This window comes from Pseudopipra pipra, chromosome 1 (assembly GCF_036250125.1).
Source record: "Pseudopipra pipra isolate bDixPip1 chromosome 1, bDixPip1.hap1, whole genome shotgun sequence".
Classification (NCBI taxonomy): Eukaryota; Metazoa; Chordata; class Aves; order Passeriformes; family Pipridae; genus Pseudopipra; species Pseudopipra pipra.
In genome coordinates this window covers 53,936,816-53,952,827 of record NC_087549.1, presented here as the reverse complement: position 1 = coordinate 53,952,827, position 16,012 = coordinate 53,936,816, and the positions used below count along the sequence as shown (strand labels likewise).

Genomic DNA, 16,012 nt, shown 5'->3' with positions numbered 1-16,012 from the left:
GGGCCCGCGCTTGCGCACTCCTGCCCGACCGCCGGGGCAAGCGGGGAAGGGACGGGACGGGGCTGGGACGCGGTGGGGCGGAAGGGTTATCGCGGGTCAGGGCAGGGCGGCCCTCTGCGGGAAGTTACGCCCTCCAGCTGCGACCCACCGTGACAGGGCGCTTCCCGTAGCGACAGGGCGAGAGAACATAGCGTGAAAGCTGCTCCAGGGAGGTTTAGGTTGGACGCCAGGAGGAATTTCTTCACAGAAACGGTGATTAGACACTCGAATGGGCTGCCCAGGGAGGTGGTGGAGTCACCGTCCCTGGAGGTGTTTAAGGAAAGACTGGACGTGGCACTCAGTGCCGTGGTCTAATTGACGTCGGGGTGTTCGGTCACAGGTTGAACTCGATGATCTCAGAGCTCTTTTCCAACCAAATGGATCCCGTGATTCTGTGTGGTTCCCAGCCCGGGCTTGCAGGCTCTGCAAACAGCGCCGGTGCGTGTGGCGCCCTGTGGAGCGAAATCCCTTCAAACAGCCAATCTGAAAGCTCAGGAGCTCGCCGTAACAATACAGGTCAATAAAGAAGCAAACTCTCAGCGCGGCAGTGTGTGATGGACCGCATTTGCTTCTTTAATAATTTACTGTGTTAATGGATGCTGTCAGATGAGCCCTCTGGTGAGAAAGAGCGTGAGACCTGCTTCTCGAGGAGAGGTATAGAAGAGATAAGTTTGGAAGGTTTTATAAGAAGGATGAAGCATGATGCACGCAGGGGAGGAATCCCCAGGCAGGTTGGAAGCTCCTACAAGGAAAGGCTGAGAGAACTGGGTTTGTTCTGCCTGTCAAAAAGGAAGGCTTCGGGATGACCTAATTGTGACCTTCCAGTACCTGAAGGGAGCCTGCAAGAAAGATGGAGAGAGACTTTTTACAAGGGCATGTAGTGACAGTACAAGGGGCAATGGCCTTAAAATGAGGGTAGATTTAGATTAGATATTAGGAGGAAGTTCTTTGCTGTGAGGGTGGTGAGACACTGGAACAGATTTCCCAGAGAAGTTGTGGATGCCCCATCCCTGGAAGTGTTTAAGGCCAGATTGGATGGGGCTCCTAAGCAACCTGGAAAGGTGTCCCTTTCCATGACAGGTGGGTTGGAACTAGAGGATCTTTAATGTCCCTTCTAACCCAGGCCATTCTACGATTCTAAGTGAGACAAGGTGAATAAGATCCAGACTATGAAGTAGAAGCAGAACAGAGACTTTCACACAGTAGAAAACTCATCCTGAGTGACTGAGCTCTGGGCAGGAGCTATAGACTGATAATTACTGGCCTGTAGTCAGTGCAAAATGAATTAACTAAAAGCAGATGGAGACTCATGAGAACTCAACACTCTCACTGCTGACCTACCACCTTCCAGGGAGCTCCTCACCAGCAGAAGCACCTTCTTCCAGTATCCTACAGTATCAACTCACAAACTGGATCATGCAGCTCACAGTGCTAATATTTTTTAAGTACCATTCATTCATTGTATCACTGAGGACAAGACCATTCCAGCATCTTGTTTTAAGAAATACTTCATCTGTAAGCCATGTTATTTACTGGCTATTCTGAAGATAACTACAATGGCTGATAAATCTTAACAAAGAAAAAATAATTTGTTCTGTACAATCCAAATAGCAATAATGCAGGTAGTAGATTTAAGAGAAAAACTAAATAATAATGAAATTATGGTGGTGGTAATAAACAAATAAACAACAGCAAACACAGTTGTATTTAACTGTTGTTATATTTCAGTTCCAAAACAGTAATAAAGTCATTAGGACACCTTCATTACCTCATTCTTATGATACAGTTTTCCAATCAGCATTAAGTAGAGAAGGAAAAAGAATGAGATGCTGGAAAGCAGTGCCATGGGAAAGGACCTGGGGGTCCTGGTCGATGGTGAGTCAGCAGTGCCCTGGCAGCCAGGAGGGCCAACCGTGTCCAGGGGGGCATCAGGCAAAGCATCACCAGCCAGTTGAGGGAGGGGATTGTCCTGCTCTGCTCTGCACTGGGGCAGCCTCACCTTGAATATTGTGAGCTGTTTTGGGTGCCACAATATAAAAAAGATACTAAGGTATTAAGTGTCCAAAGGAGGGCAATGAAGATGGTGAAGGGCTGTAGGGGAAGCTGTATGAGGAGTGGCTGAGGTCACTTGGTCTGTTCAGCCTGGAGAAGAGGAGACTGAGGGGAGACCTCATTGCAGTCTACAACTTCCTTGTGAGGGGAAGAGGAGGGGCAGGCACTCATCCCTTCTCTGTGGTGACCAGTGACAGGTTGCGAGGGAATGGCCTAAAGTTGTGTCAGGGGAGCTTTAGGTTGGATATTAAAAAAAAGGTTCTCCACCAAGAGGGTGGCTGGGTACTGGAACAGGCTCCCCAGGGAAGTGGTCACAGCATGAAGCCTGACAGAGTTCAGGAGTTGTTTGGGCAATACTCTCGGGCACATGGTGTAAGTTCTTGGGGATGGTCCTGTGCAAGGCCAGGAGTTGGACTCAATGATCCTTGTGGGTCCCTTCTAGCTCAGCATATTCTGTGATTCTATGAAATAGAAAGTTCCCTGAAATCAGATGTATTTTTATTCTCTTGATTCAAGTCTGATTCAGACCTTTTCTAGAATATTTTTGGAATCTGTAGCTTTAACAGGAGATTAGTTTTACCATTTTCAAAAGGATTTTTGATTCTCCCCAGCTCATTTAAAATTTTCACGTTCCATCATGGCAATGAGAAAGTCACATTCTGTCCACTTGGTGAATAGAATTTATTCAGGGATGTCCAAATACTTCACAGAATTGCAAAGAAACCATTACCTGCTTGTAGAGTAAACCTGACAGTTTGATATTTAATGCACTGTAAACTACATTCCATAGGTACTGTTGGAGCTGCTGTTATCACGTGCCATAGGGATCACTTCACTGTTTCTGCATAACCTGCATTATTAATATGCAAGTATTTAACACCGCAATGCATATGTTTCATTGTCAGGCCTTATATTAAGACTAAGTATGCTGGTACCCAAATTTGATAAGGAATTAAAATAGATTAATGATAATAGATTAAGATAAATGACAACAAACTTGGACTTGAAGGGACACTGTGACTTTAAAATGCTAGGACTTAATTATTTTTAATGATACCAGGTAAGGAAATGATAACATGTTGAAGAGTATTTTCTTGGCCAAGTACGGGGAATAAGATATAAAATGTTCTCAATTACAGAGAATAGCAAATATGGAAGGATTTAAAAGAAGTTACTAGCTGGTTTTATATTCTTATCCAAGTTAGCCAATGATAGTTTTAAAATGGTATTTTTTAAAATACTGCAGAACTTAATCTTAATGGAGAACAACAGCTGGAGTTGAAAAGAAGAATTTGCAAGTTGTTGTCAAGAAAATTTAGACATCTACGTTTTACCTGTTTATAGTAGTAGAAAGTTTGGGTTGGATTTTGTAAATAACAGAAAATTTGCAAAGCATTTAAAAAAATAGCTAATGAAAGGCAGAGGTTAACATTTTCTCGTTTCTGAAGATGAACTGGTATTGCACAATTCTTCTCCTAGAGGGAACCCTCACTGTGGACTTTTTTCCCCCTGCAATCACATGCAACGTGCACTTTGGAGGTTGACGTTTCACTATTTTCTAATAGGTAAAATTTAGGTAATACAATAGGAGAAGCAAGCATATGTGATTGTTCTTGATAGTTCCAGTGCTGTAATTAGAGAGATATTAAGTTTTTCATGCTATTCTCATATGTAAGAATAAAACAACAACAAAAAACCCAACAAATAATATTAATACACTTATTTGGATTGCTAAAGAAAAAGGTTTTTTTTACTCTTTCAGCAAAATTAGAGACATTTGTACTTTGAAACTTCAATTATTGCTTCATTCAAACAGCTGGAGAAACAGTGCCTAATAAAAACATTGAAGCTGATTTATAAGTTCTTTAGTTCGTGGCAGTGTATCTGAACAGTTGATTTTGTTAGCTCTTTTTGGGAAATGTCTTTTACAGTAAACCATTTGTTATATTTATAAAAAATTGTGTTTCTTTTTTTTTCTAAGAAGAATTGTTTCCAGTCAGTGATTCAGCTGTCAAAATCCAGTTCTTTTGCAATTTTTAGTAATGATTTTATCAAGACTTTAGAGTATGTTACAAATTCTGGGTTAATATTCACCTGATTAAATTCAGTTTATTTCTTCAGCCAGTAATATCAGTATAGTTGGAGAAGGGCAAAATTGTCAGACACAAATAATTGGCATCAATCTATTTCATTTGAATAATATATAAATGTGTAAATTTATATATTATTTAAATAATATATATATTTTGTTTGAACTGAAATGTTTGACTTTTTTGACAAGACATGAAAGTTGAACACTTCAAATCAAAATTAGGCTTTTTTTCTAACATTTTAGTTTGGTCAGTAGGCAAAAAAAAAAATCTTTTTATTTTTTTAATACACATACACAATTATTTGTTAATTTAGTTACAGCCTACTCCTGACCTCATTCTCTTGATTCAAAGCAGGTAAATCAGTTTAGATTTATTTAGAGACTGGGTCCAAAATCTTGACTTACTTAAAAAAATCCAGGAAACGTGTGGGGGATTGTCATCCCAGAATGTCAGAATGTTAATTTACTGTTGTATCTGATTTCAGTCAATATCCAGGAATTATGTAAATACATTTACCTCATGTAGACATTTGTATCAGATGTTTTTTGTTAGTAGAAAGTCTGACACAGAATAAAGGTTCAATAGAGGAAATGCTTCATAGCGAAAAATCAGAATTAACAAAGGGATGAGAGGACAAGATAAACCCTTTGTTAAGGCAAGTAGTCATTAAATAGACAGTCAAGTAGGGTGAAAGGCATCCGGTCTAATGAAGAGGCGTTCACATCTTCTGGGAAATGAAACAATGCTTGTTTTAATCCTTTTAAATGGCCAGACTATCTCTTGGATTAAAAGTAAAATAAAATCTGCTGAATAAGATCTAAGCTCTCTAGACCTTTTCAGGAAGATTTCAAATGTTATAAAAAAATTTGCTATAAAAGCTAACATGCTACATCAAAAGAGGGATTTTCCCGTAATGTAACATGAACACAATATATCTAGGATCACAGAAGTCTTGGGTATTATGGTAAATCAGAAAGATTTACCATATGAATAATATGTGTGGTTTTGTGGTGGGAAATGCTTTTCTTTTACTTCTTAACATAGGTCTAGTATAAACCTTTGGTATTCTGTTGCCTATTTTTAATCTCATTAATAAATACTTCAATTTCTTTTTATTTATCTCTAGACTAAATTAATAGCAAATTCAAGATTACTGTCAAGTGAGACATTCCCTTTTGAATGGTGTAAAAAAATCCAGAAAGCAAGGCATTGCGTCAGAGTGATACAGAAAAGTGCCACAGCTCCCTGCTGCATTTCCAAGAGTATCCAGAAGGTAGTAAAGCTGGCACACAGTAGGATGATCCACTCTGCACAGCAGTGGTGGGCAGCCACCGTGCCCACAGTCAGGGGGACATAAGCATCTACTGCTGATGGTAACCAGAACACTCTGTGCCATAGCAAGATAACGGGAAGCATGCTGGAACTCACGGAAACCACAGGAAATTTGCAGCTTCCAGTTACTGAGCCATGAACTAGGATTCAACTGTTAGCTAACCTTGCAGACTTCCTTTTACAGCTGGAGCTGAATAGTAAGGAAAAACACTCTGTTCATGGTGATGGTGTGCATGAGGTGGAAAAGACAGTGGTATTTTAACCTTACTATTTGCTTAATCACAAGCAGAGGAAGACCACACTGAATTATCACAATCCTGGTATGTATTTTTTAACATTTGAATTCAGTATTATGTCTGAACCACAGCATAGGAGAAGAAGTAAAAGCATCTATAATAAGGTTAGTTTTTCACTTTTGACACAGTAGGCCAATTATATTCTCAAATTGACTATATAAACCTGCATAACTTAATTTACTTCTGCTCCAAGTCCAGTGTAAGTGTATTAGCATTGGTAGAGATATTCTCATTCAGAATTACTAGAACTGACATTGCCTTGGATTTAAAGAAAATACATGCATTAAGGATGTTTATATTGGCATGGGATAGAGGGTGAGGAAGTCTGTCTTATGTAGCTACCACTGTCACATGCTTCGGTCATGTCTGCACTAGAAGCTGGTCTGTTACACACAATCATGGATTATCATGCTAACAGCAAACAGCATAGTTTAAGGTTCCATTCCTGATGAACTTTTAAAAATGTTATCGTTGGCAGGGAAGACCTGCCTGACCCTGTGAAATCCTGACAATTTTCTGTACCGTGTTTTCCTTAACTTAAAAACTGGATTCACAACAATTCATAATATCCCATAGGGAGTAAAATAGTATCTGTGATTTGGAGATTTGATTAAGACACTGTAGAAATACGAAGTGGTATTATTGAGCAATTAGATTATGGAGGGGGGGAATCTGGTAAACCCAGTCGTTTAGGAGGTTTCGTAGGTCTGAGAATCTGGAGCTTGACAATTAGAAAGAGTTTGAAAATGTTAGCAAGTGGTCTTGTATGTGTAACATACAGTGTCATACAAACTGGAACTCTAAAGGTGGAGGTTTCAGAGGAAAGCACACATAATCATGGCGTTGTGTGAAAGATGGGGAATGAATTTCTGCTGAGGGAAAAGAATACCATCCATTACTGTTATGAATGTAAGATCACTTACCAGGCATGACTGGCAGATCATGGCAAGAAATTAGTAGCAAAATTTGATTTCATGGGCAAAAATGAGGGTAAAGTCCCCAAGTCTTTTTGTGAGTAAACTGAGAATAGAACAGGCACTTAAAGAAAGCAGAACAGTGAACCTTTATGTGTCACACTGCTTTGTTGCTACTGCAGTCTGAATTCCACTTACAACCTGTAATTATTTGTTTTTCTAGGAAATCAATAGAATGTCCCAATCTGGATTTAAAAACTCACTGTTTTACTTAAAATGACTACTACAAAGATGCAAGAAAAAGATAAGCTCCAACTGTAAAATTACATTTTAGCACATAACGTAAAAAAGAGTACAGAAAGACTAAGTAGGCAAAATAATAATTATTAGCCTAAGAAATTACATTTGAGGAAAGCATCTACTCAGTCATGATCAAATATAGCTGTGGCAGCACATAAAAGATGAGTTAAGGGGAAACAGAAGCGATGCTATATATAAGTAAGTGACTTATGGATGAAAAACTGTTCTCAGCCATATGAATGTGCAAAGAAATGTAAGGGAAAATTGAAATGACAGGCTGACAAGCAACATAACTGAGAGCTAGGAAGGGAATACTGATGGCTTCGTAACAGATGAAAATGAAGGTTGATCTCAGATGGTATAATTACATCAGAGCTATCTTTAAACTAGTGATCTCAAGTTGGGAAATAGAAACAGCTTGTAGGAGTAAAAGTAGAAAATAGCTGGCCCTGAGAGTTTTCACAGTAAGAACAGACAGAAAAGTCTAAACTTAGCAGCGGTGGCCTTCCTCCATCTGTTTTAGTGTGTGGAAAGAAACATCAGAAGTAGAAGACGACGTATGAACACTGATAAAGTTAACAGTTAAATAATTTTTGCAGACTACAATTATGATATAATATCAAATGCAATATTATTGCTGTTGCTTACAAAATGGCTGTGTATGCTTGTTTATAAGCTAAGAAAGGCTTTAATACCTTCAGTGGTGTGTGGTAACACGAATTTTTCACTACCTTAAAAAAAGATTTCACAGCACCACCAGTTACTACAGTAATTAGTCATTCGGATAGTGGGGTCAGACAGAGTTTGGTGAACTGTGTTTGAAGAAGGAATTCTGCCTTCTAGAGTTAGTAGTCTCTCAGTGACCCCACACATGAGCAAACTCCTTCAGCAGTCTGCTCGTGAGGGGAAAGAGCGGTGCTACTGAGAGAAGGAGCAAATCCTAGAGTCTTTCCTCTTCAGCCTTCAACCGATGGGATGGAGCCACAGATGGCAGTCACAAAATCAGCTCAGTTGGATAAGAGCTCTGAGATCATCGAGTCCAACACATGACCCAACACCACCTTGTCAACTATACCATGGCACTGAGTGCCACATCCAGTCTTTCCTTAAACAGCTCCAGAGAAGGTGACTCCATCACCTCCCTGTGCAGCCCATTCCAATGCCCAACCACTCTTTCTGTGAAGAACTTCTTCCTAATGTCTCCATAAACCTCCACTGGTGCAGCTTAAGACTGTGTCCTCTTGTCTTACTGCTGGTTGCCTGGGAGAAGAGACTGACCCCCACCTGGCTGCAACCTCCATTCAGGTAGTTGTAGAGACTGATAAGGTCTTCCCTGAGCCTCCTCTTCTCCAGACTGAATACCCCCAGCTCGTTCATAGGACATACCCCTGCTCCTCCGAAGACTTGTGCTCCAGACCCTTCACCTCATTGCCCTTCTCTGGACACACTCCAGCACCTCAGTGTCCTTCTTGAACTGAGGGACCCAGAACTGGACACAGTACTCAAGGTGCAGCCTCACCAGTGCCAAGTACAGGGGAAGAATCACTTCCCTAGTCCTGCTGGCCACACTATTCCTGATCCAGGCCAGGATGCCATTGGTCTTCTTGGCCACCCAGGCACACTGCTAACTCGTGTTCAGCCTGCTGTCAATCAGTACCATCAAGTCCCTTTCTGCCTGGCCGCTTTTCAGCCACTCTGTCCCCAACCTTTAGTGCTCCATGGGGTTGTTGTGGCCAAAGTGCAGGACCGAGCACTTGGACTTGTTGAACCTCATACTATTGGATTCGGCCCATCAATCCACCCTGTCCAGGTCCCTCTGCAGAGCCCTCTTATCCGTCAGCAGATTGACACTCCCCCCCATCTTGGTGTCATCTGCAAATTTGCTGATGGTGGACTCAATCCCCTCGTCCAGATCATCAATAAAGATATTAAAAAGGATTGGGCCCAACACTGATCCCTGGGGGACACCACTAGTGACCGGCTGCCAACTGGATGCAGCACTGTTCCCCACCACTCTCTGGGCCCGGCCCTCCAGCCAGTTCTTAACCCAGCACAGAGTGCCCCTGTCCAAGCCGTGGGCTGCCAGCTTTTTCAGGAGTATGCTGTGGGAGACGGTGTCAAAGGCTTTGCTGAAGTCCAGGTAGACCACATCCACAGCTTTCCCTCATCCACCAGGCGACTCACCTGGTCACAGAAGGAGATCAGGTTGGTCAGGCAGGACCTGCCCCTCCAAAATCCATGCTGGCTGGGTCTGATCTCCCGGCAGTCCTGCACGTGCTGGGTGATGACAATCAGGATGACCTGCTCCATAACCTTGCCAGGCACAGAGGCCAGGCTGACAGGCCTGTAGTTTCCCAGATCCTTCTTCCGGCCTTTCTTATGAATGGGCGTCACATTGGCCAACTTCCAGTCATCTGGAACCTCCACAGTTAGCTAGGACTGGTGATAAGTGATGGAGAGAGCTTGGTGAGCTCCTCTGCCAGCTGCCTCATCAATCCTGCTCTGTGGGATTGGAGGCGGAGGCACAGCTGATGAATGGCACAGAAGCAGGGCTGAGCCATGTTACACAGGGATGCCATCCATCCTGTATGTGACTGAATTTCATTAACCAGAGGTATATCTTTAGATTATTTTTTTCTTTATTTGGAGTTTTTCTTCCATTTTTAAAGTGAGCATACAACTTGATGTGATCTGCTTAATAGATTGGAAAATTTTAAGTGGTTGGTTACTGGAGCTGACTCAAGGCATCTCCACTGACAGGAAAATTTGAATTATGCAGCAGTAAGTAGAGTCTGTATACAATAGAACATGGAGGTTGTGAAAGGTGGATGTGCATGAAGAAGACCATGGAGGAAAGAGAAGAGGGAGGTGTAGGGAGATCCACTGTTGAGACTAGCTGAGAAGATTCAGTGGGGTTTTGAATGACTAGGAGTAGAACTAAGAGGCCTACTTCATCTGTCACTGGATCCCAGCCCTCCAGTCTCTAGTTTCAGGAGATTGTGCCTCTCTTGCCCACAGCCCTTACCTCTCAAGCAGTAAATAATTCATCATTTACATCTCCCACACTGCTGCCAGGGCTCAGCTGCTCCCATGAAGGGATGGGGCAGAGATAGGAGTCAGAAGGGTCAGGTTTGCTACTGCAGCTGGTGCATACTCACTCTGAGAGTGAGTATAAAGCATGCACACGTACAATATAACACATGCATCCTTACAGTATAAAAGTGTAAATTACTCAGGCTGAGAGAGTTTGCTGTCAGAAGGTAGAAATCAGTTATTCACATGGTATGAACAGCTCAAAGTCATGGTAGTCCTCTTCACAGGAGAAAGGCCTTGGCAGAAGAAAGAGTAGAACTTGGCTGCTCTTTATTGGGACCATTGTGCCACCCTGAACATCTGCATCCATAGGCAACCTGCCTACATTGTCTGTACCTGCAGCTGGCCCTGCTATTCCCTGTTGAAATAAAATAAAGACTCTAAAGTTAAAACAGCATTGCCTGTCAGTACAAATAAATGACTTCAAGACTTTTTTTTTTTCATTTGGAAAAAGGAGAAGTATTTATATTAGGGCATAATATCTAAATGTTTGACTGGTACAAATCTGAACTCATAGGGCAGTGGAGGTGGTTCAACACAGTTTGAAAGATGACAACACAATGCAGTATTCGCTATGGAAGTAACTTGCTTGTTACTCTTGTTACATGATCAATACTTTGTTGTTGGTAAGTGTAACAAACATGCTTCATTAAAATGATATTTAGCTATAATAGGCTAAAGAGCTTTTTAAAATTAGCGTTTTAGGAAAACCACATATTCTCCAAACACAACAGGATTACCCATTAAAAAAATATACTTAAGCAGCTGTACAGGGACATTAATATAACTCTGCAGCAGTTGAACAAACTCAGGGCCCATCCCAAAAAGAGCCTTATACTTATGACTTTCAACAAAACAATAATACTTGGGGCCATTTTCTTGTATCTAAAAGAAAGGAATAAAAATCTTTTCTGCATTCTGGGTCTAACAGGAATCTCAGCTAGGACAAGAGGCTGTACTTACAGACAGCTTCAGAGTTCAAGGAATATTTCTGAAAGGGCATAGCCAAGATTTTCAGACTGTTAAATGACACTTTAATTTCTTCCTATGTAGAATAGACCCTGTCTCTCTGTCTCAAATTTCAAATTTCTACATGGTGTACAGAGAAACTATATTATAGACTTGGAATCACCTATTTATGAATTGCATATGCTGCATATAGCTTATATATGATCATTGTGGGGCATAACAAGATGGAGTTTATTTAGCTAAGGAACAGTCTGGGGGCAGAGTCCAGATAATATATATCAGCAAATGTTAAATGGACAGGGACATTTCAGACTCCGGTAGAGAGAACACCGAAAGGCTCCCTAGAGTTCTGCTAAACACTCCTCCTCCCTCTGACATTTCTGAAAGGAAATGTGATGAATTTATTCTGACAAAAATAATAGTTCATTGTTTCCAAAGCATTTGAAACATCTTGATTAAGAACATGTAATGAAATACCAGACAAGAATCCAGGGGAAACATATTTGAATTTCTGGAAGACACATGACTACAAAAACTAATTTCCCATTCACTGGAATTTTTTCCTCTGCCAGTGAAATTCTCACTAACAAAAATACTGCCTTACAAGCAGCTATAAGGGTGCACTCCCTTCAAAGAGAAAATGTACATTGGCTTCATACTAATCACCAACCACTTCATTCATCATATCTCTCAACCCAGTGATGCTACCAGATCAGAATCATAACAAGGAGAAATTCCCAACATGAATTGCTATGAGGACAAATTACTCAAAGGACCAGTCATTAGTTGCAGCAAAGAATTTATGTAATTTTAATTTGTTATTGCTTAAACTGTATGGTCATAGTTTATGGTAACGTATTTTCAATTAAATTATTTCTAAATCTTAAAATTTCACTGTTGCAAGAGAAAAATCAGGTCTGCATGCTGTTAAGTCTCTTTTCTATGGAATTGTACAAATTAGCATGGTCACTTGGCCTTCCAGGAATAAGGAATGTTTGTGTTGTGACAGATACTTTAACTGAAAACTCAAGGCACGTGCCAAAAGAAATACAGCCCAAAGATGAGAGAGCATCCACCGTATGAACGCACTGAAAAGAGCACTTGAGTATTTTGAGGCATGTTCACATTGTGCCTTAGGATTAATGGCACTTTGAACATCCCACACAGCTCTATTGTGGAGGCTTATTAGCAACTGCTGAACAGTGAATGCTCCTTTCAGCAAAGGTCAGGTAAGTCATACTAATTACCAGCAAGGTAATTACCAGCTTCCTGCCCAAAGTAACCCACTGCCATGTAAAGGAGGAAACAATGCATGCCTAAAAGACATAATTTCTACCCACACAACTTATTCAACATTTGCCCAAAAGTATCTGCTTTTGAACAAGCTGAAATACAATTATTTCAGATGCCTGCATCTTTGGTGAGTGGCTGATCTACTGTTCCTAGGTACTGAGAATAACTCTTGAGCCCATGCCCTTGAGATATCTGAAATACAAAGAAAATACACGGCACATTGTGGTGCTCTGTGGGAGGACAGCAGGAACAGATGATATTTATATACACAAGTATTATGCACAGAGTATAAACACACAAATGAACAGTGCACAGAATCTACTTAACCACCATCTGCTGACTTGCACAGATTAGTCAAAGCAAAAATATTGTTTCCATTTTCTCTCTAATAATGCTATAATCTGATCCTGAAAGAGGTAAATTTCCAAGAGTTAATAATGCCGTTATCTGCATGATCATTAAAACTATCTGCCTTACTTTTTGTAGAAATATTTTTAAATTCTCAAGAAAAATAAAAGTCGGCACTTGGTAATTCTAGCTAATATAATTTCCATCACATTGGGTAACACTTCATAGATTTAAAGGTATACTTATGTGCAACTTGCATAACAAAAACTATTGTATAAAATGCTGCTCGTGTAAGTTTCCAGTTAAGAGTAACCGGAGGTGTATAACTTGCAGAGTAGATTTCATTAATCTAATCAGTTATTGAACTTATTAACAAGTCACTCCTCTGTGTGAACAAAGCAGTCCCAAATACTTCCTCTCTAAGGAAAGTGAGGGATAAAAGAAAGAGAAGGCATATATATTTATGTTTTAGAAACATAATAATTTTTCATTGGAATCTCCTGTCTAAATATAGTCAGGATTTATTCCACTTGCTGTGACAGAATTGTGTAAATTCTGTTGTAATATTGCATAACATTGACACCTATTTGACAGCAAAATTAGCTGTAATGACTGATGCAGTTACCTCCTTCAGCTGTCTGCCTCATCCTACTTGCTAAAGCTCTGGAAATTAGGTGAGAATTGTCCTTAACACTTCATTATCCTTACCACTTTTCTTGGGACAAAGAAATACTGGCATAATAGGATTTGACTTTCCCCAGAACAGACATTCCTCTAGAACAAAGACTGCGTATGTGTCAGTTTCACAAATAATACATCCCACTTCTTATTTCGTCATAGCTGCTGTCATATTGGATTGACAGGAAGCTGAACATGAGCCAGCAGTGTGTCCAGGTGGCCAAGAAGGCCAATGGCATCCTGGCCTGGATCAGGAACAGTGTGGCCAGCAGGTCCAAGGAAGTGATTCTTCCCCTGTACTCAGCGCTGGTGAGGCCACACCTCGAGTACTGTGTCCAGTTCTGGGCCCCTCAGTTCGGGAAGGATATTGAGGTGCTGGATCAGGTCCAGAGAAGAGCAACAAGGCTGGTGAAGGGACTCAAGCACAAGTCCTATGAGGAGAGGCTGAGGGAGCTGGGGCTGTTCAGCCTGGAGAAGAGGAGGCTCAGGGGAGACCTCATCACTCTCTACAGCTACCTGAATGGAGGTTGTATCCAGGTGGGGGTTGCTCTCTTTTCCCAGGCAACCATCAGCAAGACAAGAGGGCATGGTCTCAAGTTGTACCAGGGGAGGTTTAGGTTAGGTATTGGAAAGAATATCTTTACAGAGAGGGTGATCAGACATTGGAATGGGCTGCCCAGGGAAGCAGTGGATTCTCCATCCCTGGAGATTTTTAAAAAGAGACTGGATGTGGCACTTAGTGCCATGGTCTAGTAACCGCAGCGGTAGTGGATCAAGGGTTGGACTTGATGATCTCTGAGGTCCCTTCCAACCCAGCTGATTCCTCATTTGGCATTTACCAGCCAAGATATACTTTGAATCTAGAAATTAGATTGTGCATTTATAACTTCTGATGATAGTATGTAGAAGGTACTACCAATATATTGAGAAGAAAAGGGAAATCAGGACCATTCGGATTATTATATAAATGTTAATGTAACAACCTGTACCTGTTAAGGTATGCAGATATGGGTTTATGGCAGTCGTATGTCCTAATCCCCTCCTCACAGTATCACTTTCAGGAATCTAATCACCAGACTCAACTAAATGTTCTTTCTTAATCTGTCATGGTTTGAGATAGCCCCAAAATCCAATTCCCTAGCTCCATCCCCCTCCCACATCTCAACCTAATGTGAGATGGGCTTTTCCAGACAAAACACACCAGACTCAAAGTGGGGGAAAGGGAATATATTACAATGACTGTACAAATAAATACCATATCACATTATACACATGATCACAGCTATCTCTACCATGACATATAGTATTTACAATGATCAGATCTCTTCTCCCCTCCAAATAAAAGTCCAGGAGGGAAAGAAGGACAGATCCCTTCCGGTCTCTGAGCAGCAGCATCTTCTGAGGCAGCAGTCTGTCTGTCTTCTCCACATGGAGCAGCTGATAGCTGGCTTTCTGCCAGCACTCAACGAGGGAGATATCCAACCTCCCTCGGCCCCATCGCCTCAACCGAGGGGTCTTCCGTGGACTTCGTAACCCCAGACAAAGTCGTTTCACCACGTCATATCACGAAGACACAGGGGGGTCTTCGTGAAGGTCTGGTATCTCTTGCAGGGCCTCTGTGCCCTGTCTCTCAGGCTGCCACCGCGGCAGCAGTGCGAGGGGGGGAGCCAAGGTCAACTCCCCCCGCATTCCATCTGGCCGTCCCGGTCCAGCACCCGGGACGCTCTGAGCTTCTCAGCTCCTCTCTCTCCGGTGTTGCATGTCTAAAACTCTTCTCCTAAATAGGAGTCCATGTCCCTCTTCTCCAAGAGGGTCTCCAAGGGAGTTTGGGGAATCTGGTATCAGTCTTACCCCAAACTCTGTCTCTCAGCTGCTGGCTCTCTTTCTCCTGGCTCTCCTTCCAGGAGTCCCTTCTCCGGTGCTGCATGTTGTTTCTGCTGCTCCTTCAGTTCTGGTTCTTATCTCTGGCTCTCTGCCACCGTTTCTCTGGTCAGTCCTGGCTGCTGCTCTGTGCCCATGGAGAAAAACATCTCCTGGCATAACTACAGGCACCTAGCCCAGCTTTATGCTGTTCCAGGTCCCTGCAGCCCCCAGCCAGGGACTGGGAGGCCCCAGAGGGCCCGAGGGGCTTAGAGCCCCTTCCTCGTGGCTCACAACATGGCCACCTCTCCTCCAACAACCAAAACTACAACTCTTCTCTTCCGGTCTGGTTGTGATATGTTTACATTTCTGCAGGAGCGCCCATTGGGTAGAATTTCAAAACTTCCAAGGGTTTCCACCCCTTGGGGTCTACCACTTTTCTTAGCCTCTGGGGAAAATCAAAGTCCAAACCACTACATAATCAAGAAAAACAAAGGGCAAAACTAAGGTGGTCTTTCTTGAACACATGCACACAAAAGAAGAAAACACCTTTGCTTTCGCTCTGCATCTTATCATTTCTGCTCAGTGCTTAAGAAAGGGATAGTAAGAAGAAAACAGCCATCTTTGATAATGAAAATAAATTTCAAGTGAATAGAGGTTCCAAAATTAGCATAAGAGAATCGGAGGTAGAAGCTACCTGAGATGCTAAAGTGACCCTGGAGGATATTTCTTGACAAATATAATC

General features: G+C 41.8%; 1 long non-coding RNA gene across 1 annotated transcript; it reads left to right on the top strand.

The window, feature by feature from the left end:
- Positions 1 to 40: 40 nt before the first annotated feature.
- Positions 41 to 1,735, top strand: LOC135415495 (uncharacterized). Its single transcript, XR_010431159.1, has 2 exons — positions 41 to 252; positions 380 to 1,735. It is a non-coding gene; the product is annotated as an uncharacterized LOC135415495 (long non-coding RNA).
- Positions 1,736 to 16,012: the final 14,277 nt, after the last annotated feature.